At 40.3% G+C, this 12,689-nt stretch overlaps 1 protein-coding gene across 1 annotated transcript in view; it reads right to left on the reverse strand.

Moving 5' to 3' along the window:
- The window catches only part of chl1b (cell adhesion molecule L1-like b), a 69,734-nt gene extending 58,578 nt beyond the window's left edge, over nt 1-11,156 (reverse strand). Inside the window, exon 1 of the mRNA XM_078247716.1 lies at nt 10,982-11,156. The gene's annotated coding sequence lies outside the window, so the exon portion shown is untranslated. The remainder of the gene's footprint in view (nt 1-10,981) is intronic.
- Between the last annotated feature and the right edge of the window lie 1,533 nt (nt 11,157-12,689).

Consider the following 12,689-nt stretch of genomic DNA (forward strand, 5'->3'; position numbering starts at 1 on the left):
TAAAATCCCATCACACTGCAGGTGGTAGTGAAAAAGAGGGGCTCAAGTATTAACAGGCCCCTGTGTGTTAGTACTGACATTCGACACGGAACAACGGAAGAAGACCTGCCACTAACCTTCAAACTCTCCACACCTCCTCCACTAAGCCCCAGGAAGACGCGAAGCCATCTGTTACGTTAGTTTGGCTGCAAATGGGGAACCAGGGACTGCTCAGTGCTCAGGGATATGATCTAAATGTTTCAATAGCAGGTGAGTTACACGACACAGTAGAGCCAAGGGGCCTATACAGCACCAGTTCAACAAGAAGACAAGAATACACACCCTGCGGGAATCAGACTTGTGGACAGACTTTCATGAGGGCATGTTGGCCAGTGCTTCGCCCACTACACACTCTGAAAAGGGTAATCACAAATCCATGACACAGGGTGAAAACTGTGGCTCAGCTGGGGCGAGTGGTTGTTAGAAAGGGATTACTGAGGTGTAAAATGGTTTAAAAACAGTAGGTATGAATTTGTTATCTGTAGCGGAGGGAAGACGCACATGAATTCATCAGCTGTCAGAATACTGACAGACCTCAAGGCTAATGGTGTCAATTATATATGCTTTCTGAGGTGATCCCTGCAAACATCCTGTGTCAAACTGTCATCCCATGAGCACCATAGCCCCCTAAATTATCATGACCCCTGCAGAGCTGGCAGGCTCTTGTTTGACTATTTTTGTAAGGTGGATAAATCACTGGAGTGACATCAACATGACTCGAAAGGGAGTTTGAGTAATAGCTATATTTTTCAAGTGAAAACATACGCTAAACAGGTCTTATTCCCCTTTAGTGCCACTGGAGCTACAGGGGATATTGAGAACAATTTTAGCAAAGGACTACATATAAAAATGTGTGAGAATGTCAGTCTGCATTACAATTCAATCTACAACAGAGTGTCAAAAGAGCCCCATACTGTTAGCAACAACACTGTTGGGGTATTTCCTTTAGTTCTAGAAATGTGCGTAAAATGTTCATAGTAACACCATTCTGTATTTTCTCTCCTATGCGACAAAATATTTTGTCTTAACTACAATTAATTCATAAGAAAATCCATCACGCAAGACTGACTAAAAATGTAATCTGCAGTTTTGAGAGCCTTTGTGAGGCACAAGTGGTCTGTGGCTGGTGTGTGGCTATACTAGAGCACACTATGAAACAAAGTTAGACTACAATTTCAATGAATAATAACTCTGCTTCTGTTATCACACTTGTGGCAGTTGCGAGAGAATTAGAGGCAAAGCCACAGACAAAACTCTGTCACTCTCTCAAGAAAATAAATCACGGCGGCATGAAGTCAATTTAAATGCAAATGTCAATGTTTAAGACAACAAGCTGCCGAAACTAGCGTATCTCAAGGAGTTGCGGTGCTGAAGTTGAATCATACAACGGAGGACCACCCTGACGTCCCTACCGGGAAGATGGCACACAGCCTCTAGCTTGTGACACGCCACAGGAAACTGGAAGGGTCAGCGGAAAGCCACAGAGAAGTGAGAATCCATCCAGACAAAAACGCCTGTGTTACTTGTCACATGAAGACTGATGGGAGCATTTCCAGGCTGAAACTCAGGATATCAAAGTAGGATTTCTCTAGGATCAACTCTATTGATCTGTTTTTGTTTCTCAAAGCCATTGCTCCAAGGCTTTAAGCCATTTCAAATTGGCAAAGCTCTCACACTGAAATAGTGTGGGGTTTGTTCATACTGTACACACACTTAGAAGATTTGGATAGAGCTATATTTTTTGGCTTAGACCAATGTGGATTTTGTTTTAACCTGAACCAGGGCCTGAACTACTGCAGCATGTAGTAAACCCAAACCAGATTTAATCCATATTCTTAAAATAGTCTACAGATATCTGCTGTTTTGCCATTTTATTCTCTCTGCTCAGGATCAGTCTGTCCTCTTCCTATTTGTTCTTTAAGCATAAAATAGTGTGCATAGCCTGCCTAAAACAATGTTGTAAGACAATGCAATTGCAAACCTAGATAATAGGATTCTACGTTGATGAACGTACACATACAAGCCAAAATAACGTATTACTGTGCTGCAGGGCACTATTTGTTATCTATAAAGTCCTTTCAATATCTACATGATTAATCTGAAACAAACATATGTTTCTTTGCCCAAACATAACTGCAATTTTCCAGCATAGTAAATTAGCATTTGGCTGTTAATCATGCATTGCCTCTGTGACAGACTGTATTTGTCTTTCTGTTCTGGAGAAACACATAATTTGTACAACACAACTAAATGTTTTCTTACAATTACACAGCAGACCCTGCAGCAGTATTTCTGTAAAGGACTAAGGACGGGATGCTATTTCAAGAAGAACCTTTAAAGACTTGTAGAAAGAACTTTGGGTCAGTCTAACAGTGAAACTATTTTACTATTGTAATCTATTATCTACTATACTACAACAAACAAAGCCAAATATGCAATATTTAGAAAAGCTAACAAAGTAAATACATATTGTAATCTATGTACTACTGTACACTAGCCTCTAAAAAGGAGTGCAAAGCCGTGTTACAGTGTTTACAAGCTATTTTGTAAAAGGAAAATAATTCCAATTATAGCGGATGGCATTTCATAATGAGCACTACACTTAGAATAAGCCTTACTCTCGTAATCGTCTTAAGGAAAGCCTGCAATGAAATAGTATTTACCCCTACCACAGCCATTGTGTGTTTAAGTAAGTCAGTTTGTGACAAAAATGCTTAGTAATTTAGCACCATCGCTTTTTTCTTGAAGCCTCAACAATAATAATTAACTTAACCAGAATAAAACCCTGCAACTGGTCTCATTTCACAGGAAAACCCATCCCCCGATATTCATTACAACTACACTGTACACCGCAGAAAATGTCACAAGGTGAGATCGTTTGCAATCTGATATGAGACCACAAAAACGTGCTCTGCAAGAATTCTCCGTTTTACCAAAAAGGTCTGGAGCTGTAAAAGTAATGAGGTCAAGAAGGTCTGTAGTTCATAGCTGGTGGTCTGCGGGTCACACTTATAAAAATGGAGAGTGGAGCGCCCCCAAGCTGATGAATTAATTTGGATTCGTACCAGCTTGGCAAGATTCTTTCACTCAACATGTGCTGTATCTTGGGGTGAGTACATTAAGAAATAGACATGCTGAGTTCTGGCTCTTTGAAAAAGACCCTAAAGGACGGCTGCAAAGACTTTTACAAACTATCACAACATTAAAAACTGCTGAATATTTTAGTTATGATGAAATGAATTAAGTCCACATAAAAGACAGACACATTAAAAGGGCTACTATGTCCTTGGAGCAAAATACTAAAATGGTGTACCTAATGGCCAATAACATAACAAGGCTTTAGGACCAGGCTATCTCTTTTTAAGTTTTATATTGTGAATAAAGGTCTATAAAATCTTGTAACCCCATTAGGATGAAAAGGTCATTTGTTCTCTGCATATTCTCGCTATGATCGGACCTAAATGACAATTTGGTAGAAATGAATCAATGCAACAGAAAACTAAAAAGGATTATAATACTTGCTCATGTGTTAGCCCACTTAGCAAATTAACCACTAAGCAACACATCCTCTTAGTTTCATGATTCTAACCATGCTTGATCTGCTCTCTAATCTTCCATTTGGAGGATAGTGCTGTGCTTGACTCCGGGCCTCACTGGGCCAGTAAACAGCCTCTTACTATGCAGAGCAGAAACCAGGCTCGCATGTTCACACCAAATCAACACACATGCACTGGCTTGGGGCTCCCATAGGTCCACTTACAGTACCCAACAGAGCCCAACACGGTGTAATGAGGTCCCAGGGGGAGCCTCTGGACATAGAGCACTGCTGCCCTCACTGCAGACCCTGTCACACTGACGCATATTACTCACCTACTTCCAGACAGACTGCTACAGCACTTAAGGGATACATTATCTCACACAAATTATCGAGTACACATTTGTTCGGTACCACATCACATTGTTTGACGTGATTTTTTTCTGAATACGCAGAACAGAATGTAGGGTTTTGTGTAAAATTTTGAAACTATACTTGTCAGTGATTTTCTAAAGTTTGTACTATGACAATGTTTTAGTAAACAGAGAGCAGAATGAGCTGCCTGACTGGAATTGATCTTTTTCACAGCAGAGACTTTTACACCTGTGCTTACAGGGGAAGCACAGGTGTAAATAATAACATTAATAGTCCCCAGATGATAACGCCTACCGACGTTCCTGATCCCCTGACTTTTTCTCTAGCACCGCTATGAGAATCTTATTTGTGGTGAAATGTCTCGAAAAAATTTAAATTTGGTGCAGGCATTCAGGATGAATTGTATTAACTTTTGGGGTTCCTTTTCATAACGGCACCATCGGGTCAACAGTTGCACTTGTCCAATACTTTGGTTTATGACCAGATACCTGCATAACTTACGGCATTCGTTGGTGCTAGTGTTGAACATGGTAAACATTATACCCGCAAAACACAAAATTGTTAGCATTGTCATTGTTTAGCTTAAAGCTAGCGTAGCTGTAGCTTGTTTTCCTACAGAGTCCTTTTTTCTATTTACCAAAAGAGCCATTTTTTTTAAATACATACAGAAGAAAAATAACCTAAAAGTATTGCGATTCCATGACCGTGGCACCATCATAACAAAGAAAGGCCATTTTTAAAAAGGGACAGTACATGACTATATACAGATGTAATTCCATATAGTTCTGTGTGAAAATTGTGTTTTATGGATTAACAAAATATCTTGCGTGGAAATGAATCAATTCAAGAATTTTGAGAATCAATTTTAATCAAAGTTTTATAAGATTGTAAACTGAATGAGGTTTTGGACTGCTATTCGGACAAAACAAGCAATTTGGGATGTGGGAAACCGTGATGGACGTTCCAGCATCATGGCATCATAGTATGAGGCGTGTTTTCTGTCCCGGTACGTCCTCTGTGTCCCCTGCCTGTCACATGTGTCCTCCTTCGTCTTCGGTGCCCTTCACTTCCATGTCCCAGGGGTCCCCTTGCAACCTTATCCAAGCAGCCATACACAATACCCTTCATGGGACACAAAGCCAATGATACCGCGCTCCTCTGTTCCATTCTCTACATTTGTCACTTTTATTCCTTCGTTCTTTGTTCACCTTACCTCTGTATGCATGAGTTATCCCAAATTGAGCCCGCAATTGAAATGGAAATCATCCCTGTATCCCGACAGTGACTTAAGGGCAATAACTTCTGACTCTTTGAGGCATAGATGTCATGTTTGTTGTTCCTTGGAGAATCTTACGATTGCGTTGCCCTTTTTCACCAAGGTATTAACATAAACATTGAATTTAGATGATATGTACCCTGTGATTCAACAGCAGTTTTATAAATCTGAGCAGGCATGCAAGAATGGGAACAATACAATTGGAAAATGAGTTTGAAGCTGACAGCAATGCACAGTGGGGTTACAATTCTTCTCATAAAAACACTATTGGTTCTCTTCGATGGTTATGGTTTGCATGTGAGCATAATCTAATTTGATTAATTAAACATACAAATTACAATATTAAACCCATATGGAGGCAGAACAGCATTACATATCACTGTCTTTGCGCTGAATACAATAGGATGAAAAAAATTCCAACGGAAAACACATTCACAAACAGCCTGGAGGAAAGGATGATTACACAAGTGGAGAATGTGTGTAAATGTTGTCACATGGACATAACAATACCGAAGCACGACATGTAAACACACAAGGCACTATGGAAGACGTGAAGAAAAAAAAAAAAAAATGTTACTGATTAATTGTCTATGCAGCGTGAGAAGCCATTGATCATGTTCACCCAGTGGCCCTGATGATGCAGTGGCCTGTTAAATAAGAAATAAACCTTGATTCTGATGATCAGCACCTCTTATCTTTGCAACTCCTCTCCTCCTCCATCCCCCACCAGAGGCTGCACGGAGGGAATCATTTCCAACACTCCTCTATCTCTCCTCTGAACTCAGTCACAGGTATCGTAAAAAAAAATCTGGTGAATAAATATGCAAACTGCCAGAGAGCAGCCAACGAAATGAATATTTCATGTAACCAAACACGTTTTCAGAACATACTGGCTAGAATGTGCCTTTCTGGCTGTCATCGGACGGTGACAAACATGAAAGAGGAGGGCTCAGGTACAGCAGCGCTGCAGCACTCTCAACTCTGCCTGCAGCACAGGGAGCATGAGTCTGTAATTGCGTGTAGTGCTGGAGCCTGAGCTGAACCTCAATTATGGCCTGGGTACTTGCTAGGCTCCACACCTTCTCGCCCCGTCTGCCAGCCACTTTTTTAACATCTAATCAACACCGCCTTGTATCAGTGCAATGTTTATAATTATTACAGTTTAGGTTTACACTTTATCAGCATAAGTGTTCACACAGCTGTAAGATGAACTCTTCCTAAAAAAAAAACATTGTTCTTTCATTGCCACCAGCAAGACCTTCAAGGTAGGGTGAGAACAAGGAAGGTTAAATGGACAATTCATCTAATACAGCATTTCATTCCTGTTCACTGTTGTTAGACTGCTTTTTCTAATCTCTAAAAGCCATCTGATACTCCAGATTCCATCTGACAGATAAAATTAGAGCCCAAAATGACATTGCTTATGCCGATAAGAGATGCATCTACTACAGACCGTGCACAGATAAGACGCAGACAAACGTTTTAGAGTGGTTTAAATGCACAAATTTGCAGATAGAAGGTATAAGAAAATAAATGTTCCAGTCTTTCCTTGCTCAACAATGCCCCCACGTATCAATGAGGCTGGGAGCGTCAGCCACACTGACTCTTGATACATCTTTCGCTCTCTGCACTGTTAAAGGCCAGGTGTACACAGCACCGGCACATAGAAAGGGCTCTCAGTGTCTCACCCTTTCTCCTTTTTACTCTCAACCTCTACCTCTCTCGTGTACACAAGACAAGAGACTGCACAGATACTGTAAGTGCATATGTGACTGTCGCATGGCAAACACGCACCTATACAGATAAAACAACTTTCACATCTTCAATGCACTTCCTGCCTCTGAACATATTGCCATTTTGTGATGTTTTAGTCTATATCCACGACCTTCCACTTCCGTGATTGCTCTGTCGCCGCCAAAAATGTCGCAGTATGGTCTTCTTTCCGTCCGGAAGTCCCGTTACCTTACGCTTTCATTGTGTTGGAATTTTAAACTACGGTCCTATTGGTGAGGACTATGGTTAACTGCTCCTCAGATCACTGCAGGGTAAATCCAGACAGCTAGCTAGACTATTTATCAATCAACTTTTCAACGTACACGTTCCACCAAAACAAGTTCCTTCCCGAGGCTATTTTCATGTGATTGTAATTGGTTTAAAGAAATGCCAATAAACCAGAGCATGGTTCTCTCTAATCCCAGAATGCTGTGTGGACTGGCCAGACCCTCCTCCGCGGTGCTGTGGAGGAAGGTCTGGCAATGCGAGACAAGTGATGCTTTTGCAGGAGATAAACACAACACAGTAAGGTGTGAGCTCAGGTGTTTGTAATATGTGTGCTAGTACTAAGTCCAGAATGCTGCAGCTTCTCTGCATTGGCTCTCTATCCATGTCAGAACAGACTTCAAGGTGCTTTTGATGATGTAGAAAACTTTGTCGTACCTGTCTGATCACCTTAAACATTATATTCCATCCTGTGCTCTCCGCTCTCAGAATACATGGCTCCTGTCTGTCCCCAGAGTTAAAAAGAAGTCAGCACACTGCAGGGCCATTTCCTCCCAACATTCTCCCAAAAGACATCAGACAATTTGACTCCGTTGACACAGTTAAATCCAAACTTAAAACTCATCTTTTCGCATTAACTTTCAGTTAGCTGATTATTTTTTGATTACTTCAGGCCTGTTACCATGTTTATCCTGCCGACCAGAATAAACTCTCCCTCTCTCTCTCTTTCTCCCTCTCTCCCTCTCTCTCGCTCTCTCTCTCTCTCACTCTCTCTCTCTCTCTCTCTCTATCTCTCTCTCTCTGCCAGGAGATTCCAGGACTCCATGGTGAAAAATAGATCATGTGTCTCAGGTCTATTTGACAACAACTATGTTCCTCGACATACTTCCAGATCCACATTCTTCACATGTGTACAATCTACAGTATCTATAATGTATATCAAACTATATCTATATATCTATCTATGTCGTCATCCTGATTGTCCATATTGTACTTTCACTATGTTTGTCTGTTCTCTATGCACATCTATCGCATGTCTGTCTTCCTCTGTTGCTCTTCCGGAGATTTCTTCCATTTTTTCTCTCTATTTTTCTCGGTTTTTGGGAAACTTTTTCCTTAACCGAATCAAGTCTTAGGATAGAGGGTGTCATATGCCGTTCAGTTTGTAAAGCCCCTTGAGGCAAATTTGTGATATTGGGCTACATGAATAAAATTGACTTCACTAAAAAGTTACAGTTGCTGTAACTCTGTGTTTCTCAACATAGGAGCTGATATGTGTTAGTAACGGAGAATGGCAGCCATTAATATGTGAATACTGAGTTCATCTGCAGCTACAAAGGCTGCTCTGTTTCCTGCATTTTGTAATCTAAATGATTAAAAGGATGAAAAAGGTCCATGAAATGCGTCAGGTCAGAGCTGCATATTAAGTGGTGAGAGGGCTGGCTGACATGGACCAACTGGGAGATGGTCGACACTTTGCTTGTCCAATTACTGGCTCTCGCTCAAATTGTTTGGTGAGAAGCATTCGACCTACTTCTGGACACAAAGCACCACTGCCCTGAATACAGAGAGGCTGGGGACCACGTGTGATGACAAGTGCCATTAGAGGCTCTCGTCTTTGGCCTAGAAATAAAATTCACCCAACTTACCTGATCTGAGCTAATTTTGGCTATGAATACTGGAGACCTATGACATTGCCTGATGGGATGGATAGGGGACAACACAAATAGAATCTCCTCTTCCTAAAGAGCAGTTTGAGATGATTACATTTGCTAATGGCAGTCTGACCTTCAGAAGGTCTTTGTGTTTAGCATTAGGCAACAGCTGGATCATTATTAGGAGTAGCAGCACTACTAGTTCTAGTTCTATTAGGAGTGACAGTGGGAGGGTGTTTACCACAATCTTCATTTTTGAAGACAATATAGGTCAAGATGATTGCGTTGTGAACGACAAAAGAAAAGCATCAAAAGAAATACAAATATTAAATTATGGGTAAACTATAAAACATTTCTCTGTTTCCTGGGATTCCCTCAAAGGCATAATCTATAACGAGACAATAAACAACAACACTGAGGAAACCAGCATTTGAATTTACAGCACTTCCAAACACTGTGTGAGATATTTGCATACCTTGTAAATATTCATAGTGAGGGAATCACTATGTTAACCATGTGAGATATATATAACTGGTTTTTAAATGCAACACATCACGCACACAAGCCTGATGCACAACTGTTCCATCCACATCCCTATCAATTACCAATCTTCTGATTTAAATGTCACTATAATGTGGTTTTAATCGCACTCATTGACGCCTCATCACTCATTCTAATCTTGTGATGCATGCTTTCCACTTGTGCAACAGAAATGCATGTAATGAAGAACAATTTCCTCCAGTGTTAGGGATTAAAGAAAGAGGATGTAGTTTGTGAAAACAACTGTTTTTTTTTTTTCTTCTCTAAAAAGCAATGTTAGTGCTTTGTCAAAAAAAAAATCTTTCTTATTGTCTCGAGCAAAATAACCTACACCACTTTGCTTTTGACAATTCAACTAGAAAATGCATTTCCTGCAGAAAATGCGTGCAAATGCTGAACAGCTAAATTGCTAAAGCTAAACTGGATTAATAGCTTAAATCCGTAAGAAGAAGGTGAAGTAGTGAGAATAGTTGGAAAAGTATGAATGGTTCTAATTAATATGAATTTCATTAAAAAGTTGAATAACACCACTAATGTATAAAATATATAATAATAATAATAATAATAATAATAAAGAAAAGAATAACAATACTGTGCTGTTGAATCAGCATTCACAAAACAATGTGTCTGCTGAAATGGCATGTAGTTTCTCTACTGTACATTACAATCTGGGTCCAATTTATTACTGTAGTTCAACCATAAGCAGGGCTTCTACACAAATGTATTTTTGTGCATTTTCCTACCAAACAGAACTATCCCTGTGCCTCTCACATCACATGCAAGATGAAATGTAGGCTATGTATTTATTGCCAATGGAGAATGGATAATGCTATTCACCACATTAGATGACAAGGTATGATTCAGTTCTGCGGTTCAGTATTTAGTATGCGAGCCAGTGATAAGCAGGCTGAGATCATCCCTAGGAAATGGGCAGTGTAGTGGTAAAATACGGATGACAGAGTGTGATCTCCAGTCAGTGATTATTATCAGACATCACAGGCAGTCATATAAATAAGGAAAAAAAATTAACTATCTTCTCAGAGTGACATTAATTCATACTTATCAACTCTAGCAGCCTACCCTTGCATCAAGTAGCCTAGTTTAATTAATTTAAAATGGTCCGAAAGCTGAAGAATTTTCTGTGAAAAAGTGGGAGAATTCTGCCTCTGCAAAGTGTGTTTAGACCTGGTTAAGCTAGGTTCATCTCCCACATCACTGGTTATGACTAAACTGTAGCTAAGTCTACGTAGTTATTATTCCACTCATGAAAAACTGAAGATAGCCTATTTATAACAGCAGTCGTGACTTACACTTACCTTTACGTAAATTCCCTCTTTTCATCTCATTTTTCAACCACCTGCCATGAGTAGCCTAACAATATGTCCGTACAGGTGCCTTCTCAAATCATAGTATAAGTGAGAGCTCCGTGTTCAAAGCCAGCTCAAATTTGTAACAAGTGCCACAACTAACAGGGAGAAAATGTGAAAAATATACTCTCTCTTTTTTTTCTCAGGCGACATGAAAACAGAAACTCTATATAAATATATATAAATGAAAACTCACCTTCGGGTGCAACTCATGTCGTGGCAGCCGTTCAGAAAGTTGAATTTTCTCCACCGCTGGAAGAGAGGGAGGTTTAACTGTTAACGTAACGCCGCTTTGCCTCGCAGTTGGTCTGTACCGGAGCACCTCCCTCCTCCCTTGGATGCTACTATCAGTCCCCCCGCCTCTGTAAGAAAAAGTAATAGCGGTTTTTTCCTCCTCCTCCACAAAGACAGACTCAAAGAAAAGAAGGGACCCTATCGCAGTCAATAGGTTTTACAAAACCCCATGGCAACGCAGAAAAACCGTGAGCAACTTCCCCACGTTGTGACCGGGTTAAAGCTCTCCCCTGCCCCCTAAACAGTGACATTATTCCCAAGCTTCAGAATGAGCAGGTTTTAGTGGGAGGAGGCGGAGGACAGGGGAGTACTGCTCAAATGTGGATGAGACGAAATAGTAGATTATTGGCGTGATGTAGGCCTACAAGTTTTTTTAGCTATTCTCAGTAGTGAACTTGAGATATGCTACTTGCTGATGTGATGATTACCTTCCATTGTGTAGCACCTAATATTGTGTAATATTTTTTGGAGTAGGCATATAGTTATTTATTTATTAGTTTTGGTTTAAGTTACATTTTGGATTTCAATTAATTATATTTAATAGCCTATTTTGATTTTATTAAAATGTATGTATTTTATCAGTAAAAGTCGACCAAAGCGCTATCCTGTCTCATAAGGTTTTTTTTTTTATCATGCACAACAAAACAAAACATGCAAGAATTAAATCCAATTCAATGGAAAATAATCTCAAAGTGTAATAGCACAACGTGGTGTCAACATAAAACGTAGTGCTTTCAAGCCGGGGAGCGGAGTTCAGTTCCTTGCTAATCCTTGCCTCGATATTTTTCCTAAACTTAACTGTCGTTGCTAGCCTGATAAGCCAGACCCACATCCAGATGTTGGGTCTGGGAACTCACCATTGGCAGGGCTCAATCCGAGGGGCGGGATAAACGGTTGTCTTTCAAATTCCCTCTGCACTCATAGCCAACCAGAGCAACGCTAGTTGATAGATTCAACTTTTGCCGTATCCGGTCGACAAAACTCCGAACACATCTTAAGCGTAAATCTCGCCAAAATGCAACCTAGGGTCTTTTTGTGAATGTACCCGAGTCAAACTTTCGTTTTAAAAGCATATTTAGGATGGAAGCGCCACTTATAAGATGTACCGTATTTTGTTTTTTTCGTTCAAATGGCCTTTTGAATGGGAGTGCTAGGGGCACTTTTATGCTAGCCTCAAAATCACTACGAAGGCTCGACACAACATGAAACTTTGCTCGAAGTATTACCAGGGGCTCTACACATGAACTACACCGGTGACCAAGGGATATACTAAATCTGTGGCTACTTGTTTTGATATCGACTCGTTTTGACTGCCGAGGTGGTAGCGGCCGGAAACAACAAGAGCTACGGTGAGTTGTTCAGAACCTTTCTTTTTAGTAAACTCTGTGTACATAAACAATGTTGTCAATGCTTTCGTTCATGTGTAGAGCCCCTGGTGATACTTCAAGCAAAGTTTCATGTTGTGTCGAGCCTTCTTAGTGTTTTAAAAATAGCTACTGTATTTTGAGGCTAGCATAAAAGTGCCCCTAGCACTCCCATTCAAAAGGCCATTTGACTGAAAAACAAGAATACGGTAAATCTTAAAAGTGGCGCTTCCGTCCTAAATATGT

The sequence above is a fragment of the Sander vitreus genome, chromosome 4, assembly GCF_031162955.1.
Source record: "Sander vitreus isolate 19-12246 chromosome 4, sanVit1, whole genome shotgun sequence".
In the NCBI taxonomy this organism is placed as follows: Eukaryota; Metazoa; Chordata; class Actinopteri; order Perciformes; family Percidae; genus Sander; species Sander vitreus.